Source organism: Otolemur garnettii, unplaced genomic scaffold, assembly GCF_000181295.1.
Source record: "Otolemur garnettii isolate 467f Iridium unplaced genomic scaffold, OtoGar3 scaffold00101, whole genome shotgun sequence".
NCBI classification, from domain to species: domain Eukaryota; kingdom Metazoa; phylum Chordata; class Mammalia; order Primates; family Galagidae; genus Otolemur; species Otolemur garnettii.
Window position 1 is genome coordinate 5,733,974 of NW_003852496.1, and position 13,065 is coordinate 5,747,038.

At 38.5% G+C, this 13,065-nt stretch overlaps 1 protein-coding gene and 1 pseudogene across 2 annotated transcripts in view; both read left to right on the forward strand.

Annotated features, from left to right (window-relative positions):
- TMCC1 (transmembrane and coiled-coil domain family 1) overlaps positions 1 to 13,065 on the forward strand; it is a 254,125-nt gene that overhangs the window by 111,998 nt on the left and 129,062 nt on the right. The window lies entirely within an intron of this gene.
- On the forward strand, positions 6,556 to 7,496 carry LOC100964170 (annotated as a pseudogene). Its single transcript, XR_002774926.1, has one exon. The product of XR_002774926.1 is annotated as a myosin regulatory light chain 12B pseudogene (transcript).

Below are 13,065 nucleotides of genomic sequence, written 5' to 3' on the forward strand. Positions count from 1 at the left end.
ACCACAGGCGCCCGCCACAACGCCCGGCCATTTTTTGGTTGCAGCCGTCATTGTTGTTTGGCGGGTCCGGGCTGGGGATTCGAACCTGCCACCCTAGGTGTACGTGGCTGGCGCCTTAGCCGGTTGAGCCACAGGCGCCGAGCCCAGCATCCTTTTCTAATTAGAACGCTGAAGAGTTAGAACACTGAAGAGTTTAGGCATAGGTGGCACAATTCTTAAACTGATCGAAGCTATCTATGACACCCACAGGTAATATCTTACTGAATGGAGTTAAACTGAAAGCTTTTCCACTTAGAACTGGAACCAGACAAGGTTGTTCTCTGTCACCATTACTATTCAACATAGTGCTGGAAGTTCTAGCCAATACAGTTAGGCAAGACGAGGAAATAAAGGACATCCAAATGGGAGTGGAGGAGGTTAAACTCTCCCTCTTTACTGACGATATGATCTTATACTGAGAGAACCCCAAAGACTCAACCACAAGACTCCTGGAAGTCATCAAAAAAATACAGTATTGTCTCAGGATATAAAATCAATGTCCACAAGTCAGTAGTAGCCTTTATATACGCCAATAACAGCCAAGTTGAGAGGCTAATTAAGGGCATAACTCTGTTTACTATAGCTCCAAAAAAAATGAAATACCTAGGAATATACCTAACAAAAGAGGTGAAGGACCTCTAGAAAGAAAATTTTGAAACCCTAAGAAAGGAAATAGCAGAGGATATTAACAAGTGGAAGAACATACCATGCTTATGGCTAGGAAGAATCAATATTGTTAAACTGTCTATACTTCCCAAAGCAATCTACAGATTGAGCGCCATTCCTATTAAAATACCAACACTGTACTTTCAAGACTTGGAAAAAATGATTCTGCATTTTGTATGGAACCAGAAAAAGACTCATATACCTAAGGCAGTTCTTAGTAATAAATACAAAGCTGAGGGCATCACCTTACCAGAGTTTAGTCTGTACTACATGGCCATAGTGGTCAAGACAGCATGGTACTAGCGCAAAAATAGAGACATAGACATTTGGAATCGAATTGAAAACCAGGAAATAAAACCAACAACTTTATAACCACCTAATCTTTGATAAACCAAATAAGAACATACACTGGGGGAAAGACTTCCTATTCAATAAATGGTGCTGGGAGAATTGGATGTCCACACGTAAAAAACTGAAACTGAAAAAAATTGATTCAAAATGGATAAAGAACTTAAATTTAAGGCATGAAATGATAAAAATCCTCAAAGCATAGGAAAAACACTGGAAGATATTGGCCTGGGGAAAGACTTCATGAAGAAGACTGCCATGGCACTTGAAATAACAACAAAATAAACAAATGGGACTTAATTAAAAAGCTTCTGTACAGGTAAGGAGACAGCAACCAAAGCAAATAGCCTACACAAGGGGAAGGGATATTTGCATATCTTGAATCAGACAAAAGCTTAATAACTAGGATCTATAGAGAACTCAAATGAATCCACATGAAAAAAGCCAACAATCCCATATATCAATGGGGAAGAGAGATGCACAGAACCTTCTCTAAAGAAGGCAGATGGGCTCGGCGCCTGTGGCTCAAGTGGCTAAGGCCCCAGCCACATACACCTAAGGTGGCGGGTTCGAATCCCCAGCCTGGGCCCGCCAAATAACAATGATGGCTGCAACCAAAAAATGGCCAGGCGTTGTGGCGGGCGCCTGTAGTCCCAGCTACTTGGGAGGCTGAGGCAGGAGAATCACTTGAGCCCAGGAGTTGGAGGTTGCTGTGAGCGTGATGCCATGGCACTCTACCCAGGGGGATAGCTTGAGGCTCTGTCACAAAAAAAAAAAAAAGCAGGCAGATGAATGGCTAGCAAACATATGAAAAAATGCTCATCATCTCTAATTATTAGAGAAATGCAAATCAAAATCACCCCAAGATACCATCTAACCCCAGAGACAATGACCCACATCACAAAAACTCAAAACTGCAGATGCTGGCACACATGTGGTGAGAAAGGATCACTTTTATACTGCTGTTGGGACTGCAAACTAATACAACCTTTTTGGAAGGAAGTATGGAGAACCCTCAAAGAACTCAAGCTAGACCTCCCAATAGCAATCCCATTACTGGGCATCTATCCAAAAGGGAAAAAAAAACATCTATTATAAGGACACTTGCACTAGATGGTTTATCGCAGCTTGGTTTACAGTCGCCAAAATGTGGAAATAGCCTAAATGCCCTCCAACCCAGGAATGGATTGGGAAGCTGTGGTATATGTATACCATGGAATATTATTTAGCCATTAAAAAAGTGGAGACTTTGAAGTATTTGTATTAATCTGGATAGAGGTGGGTGGAACACATTATTCTTAGTGAAGCATCATAGGAATGGAGAAGCATGAATCCTGTGTATTCAATTTTGATATGAGGACAGTTAATGACAATTAATGACACAGTGGGGGAAGGGGAGAGCCGAGAGGGAGAAGGAGGGAGGGGGAAAGGAAACAAAAAGGAAAATAGTGGGGTGGCGCCTTTGGCTCAATGAGTAGGGTGCTGGCCCCATATACCGAGGGTGATGGGTTCAAACCCGGCCCCAGCCAAACTGCAGCAAACCAGTAGCTGGGCATTCTGGCAGGTGTCTGTAGTCCCAGCTACTCGGAAGGCTGAGGCAAGAGAATCGCGTAAGCCCGAGAGTTGGAGGTTGCTGTGAGCTGTGATGCCACACCACTCTACTGAGGGTGACAAAGTGAAAGACTCTGTCTCTACAAAAAAAAAAAAAAATAGGAATATAGTGACTAATTCTCACATAAGTTGGATATAATTTTGACCAAAGTACATTATTTGAACAATAACTTTTAATTCAACTTGTTCATATGTGTTTAGGATATTGCATCTACATTTATAAGTGAAATATGTCTGTAATTTCCCTTTATAATATATTTTGCCAATTTTAATATCAGGTATCCAGAAGTAGTAGAATGAGTTTGAAGGATTTCTTCTTTTTCTATCATCTATAAGATTTGGGAAGATCTGTTTTTTTGAAATTATCTTCTGTTTTTATTTACAAATATTAGTTGTCTTTTTTGAGACTTTGAAAAAAAATAAAATGAACATTCCTGGAAATAATTCTTCTCACTATTTAGAGGCCTTTTATTTGGGTTTGTTTTTTTCTCTCTTACCATTAAATGTTTCCAGTAGTTGGCATTTTATGTGGTTTCTTTGTTTTCTTGCTAGAATTTTACCTTTTCATAATTTCAAGTTTACTTGTATCTGGATTGTGGCAGAACTTGGCTGTAAATTATGAAATACATATTGTTCTTTTTGATCATCCATAGTCAGTGCTATAATGTGCTTCCCAGATTCTCACAAATCACCCAACCCTTTCGAGACTGAAGAGACTGAAGCACTCCTGCCCTCAGCTACTGGGACTATTGGTAGTTGGGTGCTCTCTGCCGAGTTCTTCTCTGGAAATTGTCCCTGGCTAAAGAGAGTTGTCTTATTCAAGGTTCATGTTTGTGGTGTGGCAGATATCCAAAGATTGGCCATTACTTCAATTCAAGACATCTTTGAGGGGCTTTCCCCAACTTTAGAGGTTCCTCAAGGGATCAACTGAGACATTTGTTGGGACTTCAATAGAGTTCACCTTCTTGCTCTGTCTATCCTGCTTTATTCTCCACTCTCACTGGTCCTCATCTAGACAGCACTGCCCAATAAATACACTTCCTGCACGTACATTTCTATAACAGAGTCCCCTTCCCAGGAAACCTACACTGCATTGTTATCACTATATGTTATTTAATGTATATAATATTTTGCATGGAAAATACATTTCATTATCCTGGTGCTTGGACATAAAAATTAATTCATATAATAAAATTTTTCATTTGTTTCAATAGAAAAAAAGATTGCTAAAATTAAAAAGTCTGACAATTTGAAATGTTGGCAAAAACAGTGGAAACTCTGCTACATTATTGGTAGAAATAGACAGTTCTGCCACCATTTGGAAGACATTTTGGACTTCCTTATAAAGTGAAACATGCACTTAACGTTTGAAGCAGTCATTTCATTTTAAATACAGCAGTCTTCGAGTTACAAACATCCAACTTACATACAACTAACCCTAACAAATGGAGGCAATTATAGTAAGTCACTGAGTTACAAACATCCAACCAAAGTACCACTCCCACTTAAGAATAGACGCTATTACATGTAATTGGTAAATACACCTGTTTCCACCTACATACAAATTCAACTCAAGAAAAAGCCTACAGGCTCAGTGCCTATGGCTCAAGTGGCTAAGGTGCCAGCCATATACACCTAAGGTGGCGGGTTCGAATCCAGCCTGGGCCCGCCAAAACAACAATGACGGCTGCAACCAAAAAATAGCTGGGCGTTGTGGCGGGCGCCTGTGGTCCCAGCTACTTGGGAGGCTGAGGCAAGAGACTCACTTGAGCCCAGGAGTTGGAGGTTGCTGTGAGCTGTGATGCCACGGCACTCTACCCAGGGGGAGAGCTTGAGGCTCTGTCTCAAAAAAAAAAAAGCCTACAGAACCTATCTCATTTGTAACTAGGCTCTGCCTGTATTTACTCAAGAGAATTAATAACGTATGTTTACAGAAAGACTTTTACATGTACATCTAGTGTGTTGTTGGGTAAATGAATTGTAACTCAGTCATAAAATGAAATAATATTCAACAAACAGAACCAACCATAGGTACAGGCAAGGATGTGGATGAATCTCAGAAACATGATACAGTGAAATGAAACCAGATACAAATGACTATATACTGTATGGCTCCACTTATATGAAAATGGGAATAGCAAATCAATCTGTAGTAATGGAAAGCAGATCAGTGTGTGTTTGGGGCCTGGGGGAAGAAGCAGTATGGACTGTCAAGGGCTACAGGGTGATTTTTGAATGAAGGAAATGTTCTGTATATTGGGTTTTGTGGAGATCATAGATTGTATATACATTTGTCAAAACTCATCAGATTATACACTTAGAATGGCTGCATTTCTGTGTATACATTAAATTTCAATAAAATTGAGTTAATTCCTCTAAAAAAGACATGTCTAATGTAGGAATTTATTCTGTAACCTTCTTGAAAATTTTTCTGACAGTTCTGGTAAGAAGAAAGGTTAAGATGAAATGGGGATTCTTCATGCTGAGCAAGGGGAAGAGTTGGGATCCCCACTAAGTTCCCCACTGAGTACTGCTAGGTCCTAGAGCTGCATTAGGGATCTTATGATCCTCTATATGCTCCACACTTCTGAGGCTGGAGGCTATAAATTTCTTGGAGTGCCAATTAGATACACAGTACCTGTGAATTTGGACACTGCTACAAAACCCCTGAATACTGGCTGACAAGCTATGGATCTATATAGGATTTTGGCAAATATCAATTTAGCCAAAATAGTGTTACTTTATTTCATTTACTCTGTATGTGGTTTTCATGCTTATTTCCTTGGATTAATAGTTGAGCTTTAAAATGATGTGACTGTCATAAGGTTTAAAGCATTGTAGAAATATGCTAGAATAATAGAAAAAAAGGGATGAAGAAGGGTTAGAGGAGTTAAATTGTTGTAAAGGTCTTTCTGGTTTTTGAGACAAAGTCTCACTTTCTTTCTCCTGGTAGAGTGCCAGGGCATCACAACTCATTCTTGAGCTCAAGAGATCCTCTTGCCTCAACTTCCCAAATAGCTGGGACTATAGTCGCCCAACACAACACTCAGCTGTTTTTTAGAGACAGGGTCTCACTCCTGCTCAGGCTCGTCTCGAACTTTGAGCTCAGGCAGTCCACTGGCTTTGTTCTCCCAGAATGCTGAGATTACAGGCATGAGCCACAGCACTGGGCACTACTGTAAAGGTCTTACATTGTTTGTGATGCGGTTAAGGCAGACTGTAAGTTAAGAATATATATTGTAATTTGCAGGTTAACCACTCAAAGACTAACACAAAAATGTCCAACAAATTAATAGAGGGATAAAATGGGATAATAAAAACTACTAATAGAAAAGCAAGAAAAGAAGAATAAAGTAACAAAGCATAGATGGGATAAATATAAAACAAAAGCAAAATGGAAGTAAAAAGATAGGCAGGTCTAATACATTGGCAAATACGAACAAAAAGAAAGATGATATAACTGTCAATATCAGGTAAGTTAGACGTTAGGGCAAGAAGTATTATTAATGATAAAAAGTGACATTTCATAGTGCTAAAATGATCCTTTTAATAGGAAAACATAACAATTCTATATAACCATAGTGCTAAAATGATCCTTTTAATAGGAAAACATAACAATTTTACATGGCTTCGTTTGTTAATCATTCATATATGGTCTTAGGGCTTCTTTTTTAACCATTGTTCTCATTTTTCATTGCTAGCTAGAGATGTTTCATAGTCCATGAGGAAGAGTTGTTTGTTTCTCTAAGGTGGTGTTTCTCAACCTTTTTAATTTCACAGCACACTTGAACCTATAATTAAGCTTCTTTAAATTATGTTGATCAGAAAAAGAAGAGTGCAAAAAAGAATATACTTACTATGCTTTGAACTACTTTTGAAAATAATTTAATCTTTAAATTTTGTGTGGCACACCTAAGAACCTCTCGCGGCACACTGGTTGAAAATCACTGTTCTAAGGTCATGTTTTACATTCTGGTTTCAAGATTATTATTTTCGCACAGCCCAGCGCTCTCGTCGCTAGTCATACCTCTCAGGGCAGTCCGGTGTGGTGTTTGGCACCTAAATTAAATAGCCACCATGTCAAGCAAAAAGGCAAAGACCAAGACCTCCAAGAAGCGCCCTCAGCATGCAACATCCAACATGTTTGCCGTGTTTGACCAGTCACAGATTCAGGAGTTCAAAGAGGCCTTCAACATAATTGACCAGAACAGAGATGGTTTCATTGACAAGGAAGATTTGCATGATATACTTGCCTCCCTAGGGAAGAATCCCACTGATGCATACCTTGAAGCCATGATGAATGAGGCTCCAGGCCCCATCAATTTTACCATGTTCCTCACCATGTTTGGTGAGAAGTTAAATGGCATAGATTCAGATGTCATCAGAAATGCTTTTGCTTGCTTTGATGAAGAAGCAACAGGAACCATTCAGGAAGATTACCTGAGAGAGCTGCTGACAACCATGGGAGATTGGTTTACAGATGAAGAAGTGGACGAGCTGTACAGAGAAGCACCTATTGGCAAAAAGGGGAATTTCAATTACATTGAGTTTACTCACATCCTTAAACACGGAGCAAAAGACAAAGACGACTGAAAGAACTCTAGCCAAAACCTTCCAATTGCATTGTTTTGCTCTTTCACTTCTCAGACATTTCTCCCACCCTCATAGAATCTTTTGCATGCAACTTAGTTTCACAGCTTTGCCTTTTTTGTATTTATTCCAAACCTTTCTGCCACTTAGCACTTGCATAATCAGACCGGAAATGGGGATAAGGTTGTAAATTGTATTGAAAAAGAGATTGAGAATAAAAATCAACAAATGTGAAAGCCCAGGAAAATGTATTCGTATTTCTGGTTTTGCAGGATTTTTACGTTTTTATATAATAAAAATACTATTTTGAAATGAAAAAAAAAGATGATTATTTTCTTTTGGGGGGGAGGGCTGGGACTGGGTTTGAACCCTCCATCTCTGGCATATGGGGCCAGTGCTCTACACTTTTGAGCCACAGGTGCCGCCGATTATTATTTTCTAAACACAGAATGAGGCAAGAAACCTTCGTATAGCTCTGTTGCACCCCTTTTCATAATAAGATTTGTTCTGTAAAATTTGAATTTAGTCAAAAGGCTGCACTTAAGGACTTAGAAGGACACGTGTGCCTTTATGGCTGCAGGTTCCCCACCCTTTCCAGAGTATTGACAACAGCTGCAAGGAGCCCACTTGAGAGAACGAAATTTTAGATGTATAATTACTTATTTATCATTGTATTTATTTTTAATGTAATTATTGTTCTTTTAAAAAATGACCAGATTTGAGAAATGGAATTTAGATGAAAATTAAGAAGTTGATTATTTTTTGAATTGTTATTTCTTAACGTTGTATAATTATGAGCAATAAGGTATGATAAAGAAAAAATAAGGACGGCTTGGCACCTGTGCCTCAAGTGGCTAAGGTGCCAGCCACATACACCTAAGGTGGCAGGTTTGAATCCAGCCTGGTCCCGCCAAACAACAATGATGGCTGCAACCAAAAAATAGCTGGGTATTGTGGCAGGTGCCTGTGGTCCAGCTACTTGGGAGGCGGAGGTAGGAGACTCGCTTGAGACCAGGAGTTGGAGGTTGCTGTGACGGCTCTGTCTCAAAAAAAAAAAAAAAAAAGAAAGAAAGAAAAAATAAGAAAAGAGTAGGTGTTTATTCATTTATAAGGTTCTTGACAATTAGCTTTTTGTTTTGTTTTGTTTTTGGTTCTGGGTCTTTAAATTTCTGTATTGATGGGTCATTGTCAGAGCTCTTCCATGTGGAGAGAATACCCTGGTATTCAGAGAAAATTCTGTTTTTCTGGAAAAAGACCATCTGTTGTTGAACTCCATGATTAAATGCAAGAGAAAGAAAGATAGCTTTAAGGAAATAAAATTGGGGGGCGCCTGTGGCTCAGTGGGTAGGGCACCGGCCCCATATACCCAGGGTGATGGGTTCAAGCGTGACCCTGGCCAAACTGTAACAGAAAAATAGCCAGGCGTTGTGGCAGGTGCCTGTAATCCCAGCTACTCGGGAGGCTGAGGCAAGAGAATTGCCTAAGCCCAGGAGCTGGAGGTTGCTGTGAGCTGTGATGCCACAGCACTCTACCAAGGACAATAAAGTGAAACTTTGTCTCTTTAAAAAAAGGAAATAAAATTAAAAGTGACAAATTAAGGTGCATATCTGAAAATAGACAGAAATTAAATTAGTATAACATTTTTATTGTAAAAAAAGACATAAAATGTACTGTCTTACATTTAAGTGTACAGTGCTGAAGTGTTAACTATATTCATATTGTGAAATAAATCTTCAGAGCTTTTATAGTTTTACAAATCTGAAACTTTTTTTTTTATAGAGACAGAGCCTCACTTTATTGCCCTCAGTAGAGTGCCATAGCATCACAGCTCATAGTAACCTTCAACTCCTGAGCTTAGGTGATTGTCTTGCCTATAGCTGGGACTACAGGCGCCCACCAGAACGCTCGGCTATTTTTTTGTTGAAATGTGGCCAGGGCCAGGTTCAAACCCGGCACCTGCCGTCTATGGAGCTGGCGTCTTACCCACTGAGCCACAGGCACCACCTACAAATCTGAAACTCTTAAACTCTTCTTTTCCTTTCCCTCCAGCTGTTCATTCTATGAATTTCAGTACTCTACATAACTTCATGTAAATAGAATCATGTAATATTTGTCTTTTTGTAACTGGGTTGTTTCACTTAGGATAATGTTTTCAATGTTTATTAATTTTGTTATGTATGACAGGATTCCCTACCTTTTTAAGATTCGTTTTATTCATTTATTCATTTTATGTGTTGGTATATATTCCACATTTTGTTTATTGTTTCATCTATCAATGAATATTTGGGTTACATTCACCTCATGGCTCTTGTGAATATTGCTTCTATGAACATGGTTGTTCAGATATGTTTTTGAAGCCTTATTTTCAATTTTTTTTTTTTTTTTTTGAGACAAAGTCTTACTCTGTCGCCTTGGGCAGAATGCTGTGGAGTCATATCTCACAGTAGCCTCAAACTTGCTGATTCTCTTGCCTCAGCCTCCCAAGCAGCTGGGACTATAGGCATGTGCCGCAACACCCAGCTAATTTTTCTATTTTTAGGGGGTCTCGCTCTTGCTCAGGCTGGTCTCAAACTCCTGAGCTCAGGCAGTCTATCCATCTTGGCCTCCCAGAGTTGCTAGGATTACAGGCATGAGCCACTGTGCCCAGCTTCAGTTCTTTGAATATATATCTGAAAGTGGGATAGCTTAATTATATGGTAACTCAGTTTTTAATTTTTTGAGTAATGACCATACTGTTTTCATAGTTTTCATGCCATTTTGTAATCCCATCAACAATATACAAATCTTTTTATTTCTCAGTATCTTCTCCAACATTTGTTTGTTTTCTTTCTTTTTTGTCTTTTCTTTTCCTTGTTTTTTGAGATTATTATATTTGTCCATTTACTTATCTACAGAACTGCCTTTGTATTGTTCTTATTATATTTCATTTCAACTTGAAGAACTCCCTTTAGCATTTCTTATAGAACAGGTCTAGAAGTGATTTATGCACTTAGCTTTTAATTATCTGGAAAAGCCTGCATTTCTCCTTCATTTAAAAAAAACTTAGATTGGCTGAGCATGGTGGCTCATGCCTGTAATCCTAGCACTCTGGGAGGCCAAGGAGGGTGGATCATTTGAGCTCTCCAGTTTGAGACCAGCCTGAGCAAGAGTAAGATCCTACAAAAATAGTTGGGCATTGTGGTGGGCACCTGTAGTGCCAGCTACTCTGAGGGCTGAGGCAAGAGGATCATTTGAGTCCCAAGAGTTAGAGGTTGCTGTGAGCAATAACAGCATGGCACTCAACCCCAGGGCAACTGAGTGAGTCTCTGTCTCAAGAAAGAAAAAAATTTAGATTAATGTAGGGGTACATACAGTTGGGTTATATAGTTTGCTTTAAAGGTTAAGGTCTGGTTGTGGAGTTATGCCCTTTACCCAGGAAGTATGTACTATACCTGTGCCATGTACCTGCTGGGTAATAATTTACCCAATCCCAGTATTGGGATTGCCAGATCAAACAGTAGGTCTACTTTAAGTTCTTTTAATGCCTTTCTGTAGAGGCTGTATTAGTTTGCATGAATGTTCCCTTCTCTCCACATCTACACCAGCATCTATTGCTTTGGAACCTTGTGATGTGGGCCATTCTCAGAAGTTAGGCGATATCACAAAGTGGTTTAATTTGCATTTCTCTGATGATTAGGGATGATGAGCACTTTTTCATGTGTTTGTTGGTCATTCATCTGTCCTCATGAGAAAGGATTCTGTTCATGTCTCTTGCCTAAGTTTTAATGGGGTTGGTTGATGTTTTCTTATTGATTTGCTTGAGTTCTTTGTAGATTCTAGTTATCAGCCCTTTGTCAGATTCATAGCATGCAAATATCCTCTCTCTCTCTGCTTTGTTGACTGCGTCTTTAGCTATGCAAAAGTTTTTTTAACTTAATCAGCTCCCATTTATGTGTCTTTGTTTTTGCGACAATTGCCAGTGGGTCTTCTTCATAAATTCTTTCCCTAAGCTGACAAGATTAAGAGTTTCTTCTAGGGTTTTTATAGTTTCATGCGTTAGGTTTAAATCTTTTATCTATTATGAGTTAACTTTTGTAAGTGGTGAGAGGTAGGGATTCAGTTTCAATCTTTTATCTCTAACCAGTTCTCCAGCATTACTTACTGAACAGGGATTCTTTCCCATAGCGTATACTTTGGTTTGCTTTGTCAAAGATCAGGTGGCAGTATGAGGCTGTTTTCATCTCTAGATTCTCTGTTCTGTTTTATAGCTCTGTGCCTCTATTTTTATGCCATTACCATGGTGTTTTGATCACTATAGACTTGAAGTATAGCCTGAAGCCCGGCAAAGTTATGCCTCAAGAGTGTTAATATTTTGAAGAATTGCTTTGGCTTTTCGGGTTTTTTTCTGGTTTTATATAAAAAGTAGAACTGTATTTTCAATATTTTTAAAGTGTGATATTGATTAATGGGTATTGCATCAAATCTGTAGATTACTTTTGGGTAGTATATATAGACATTTTACCAATATATTTAACAAAGAACCTCTCTTTCCAGCCATGAGCATGATAGGTTTCTCCATCTGTTAACATCCTCTGCAATTTCTTTTCTCAGTGTTTCACAGTTCTCCTTGTAGAGATTCTTTGTTAAATATATTCTGAGGTATTTCATTTTCTTTGATACTATTGTATAGGGCATTGTATCTTTTATTTGATCCTCAGCTTGACTATTATTAATATATATGAAGGCTACTGATTTGTGTACATTGGTTTTATAGCCTGAGACATTGCTTTATTTCTTTATTAATTCCAGGAATCTTATGGTTGAGTCCTCTGGGTTTTCTGGGTATAAGATCTTATCATCAGCAAAGAGCCATAGTTTGACACCTTTGATTTTCTTATCCTTGATACCCTTGATTTTCTTCTCTTGCCAGATCGCATTAGCTAGGACTTCTAGCACTATGTTGGTATAGTGGTGATAGTGGACGTGTGGATTTTCTTGTCTGGTTCCATTTCTAAGTGATGTACTTTCAGTTTTTTTCCATTTAATAATGATGTTGGCTGTGGGTTTGTCATAAATAGTTTCTGTCAATTTGAGGAATGTCCTGTCTATGCCAATTTTCTTAAGTTTCTTACCAAAAAAAGGATGCTGACTTTTGTCAAATGCTTCTGCATCTGTTGAGAGGATCATATCGTTTCTGTTGAATGCTTCTGCATCTGTTGAGAGGATCATATTGTTTTTGTTGTTCTGTTTATGTGGTTGAATTATGTTTCTAGATTCAGATATATTGAACCAGCTTTGCATTCCTGGGATGAAGCTCACCTGGTCATGTGGAATTATTTTTTTGATATGTAGCTGAATTCTATTTGCTATAATTTTATTGAGTATTTTTTACATCAATTGTCTATAGTTTTTTTGTTGTGTCCTTTCCTGGTTTTGGTATCAGAATGATACTTGTTTCATAGAAGGAGTTGAGGAGGCTTCTGTCCTTCTCAGTGTTTTGGAATATATTCTGCAATACTGGTACAAATTCTTCTTAGAAGGTTTGGTAGAATTCTGGTGCGAAACCATCTGGTCTGGGACTTTTTGCTTTTGGAAGTTTTTTTATTGTTTTCAATTCTATTGCTCAATATTGGTCTGTTCAAGAGTTCTGCTTCTTCCTTGTTGAGTCTAGCGAGGTAATGTGATTCCAGGTATTGGACCATTTCTTCCGAGTTTTCAAATTTCTGAGCATAGACATTTTTGTAGTATTTGGTTATGGTATTTTGTATTTCAGTGGTATCTATTGTTATTTCCCCCTTTCTTTTAATGATAGTGTTTATTAGTGATCTTGCT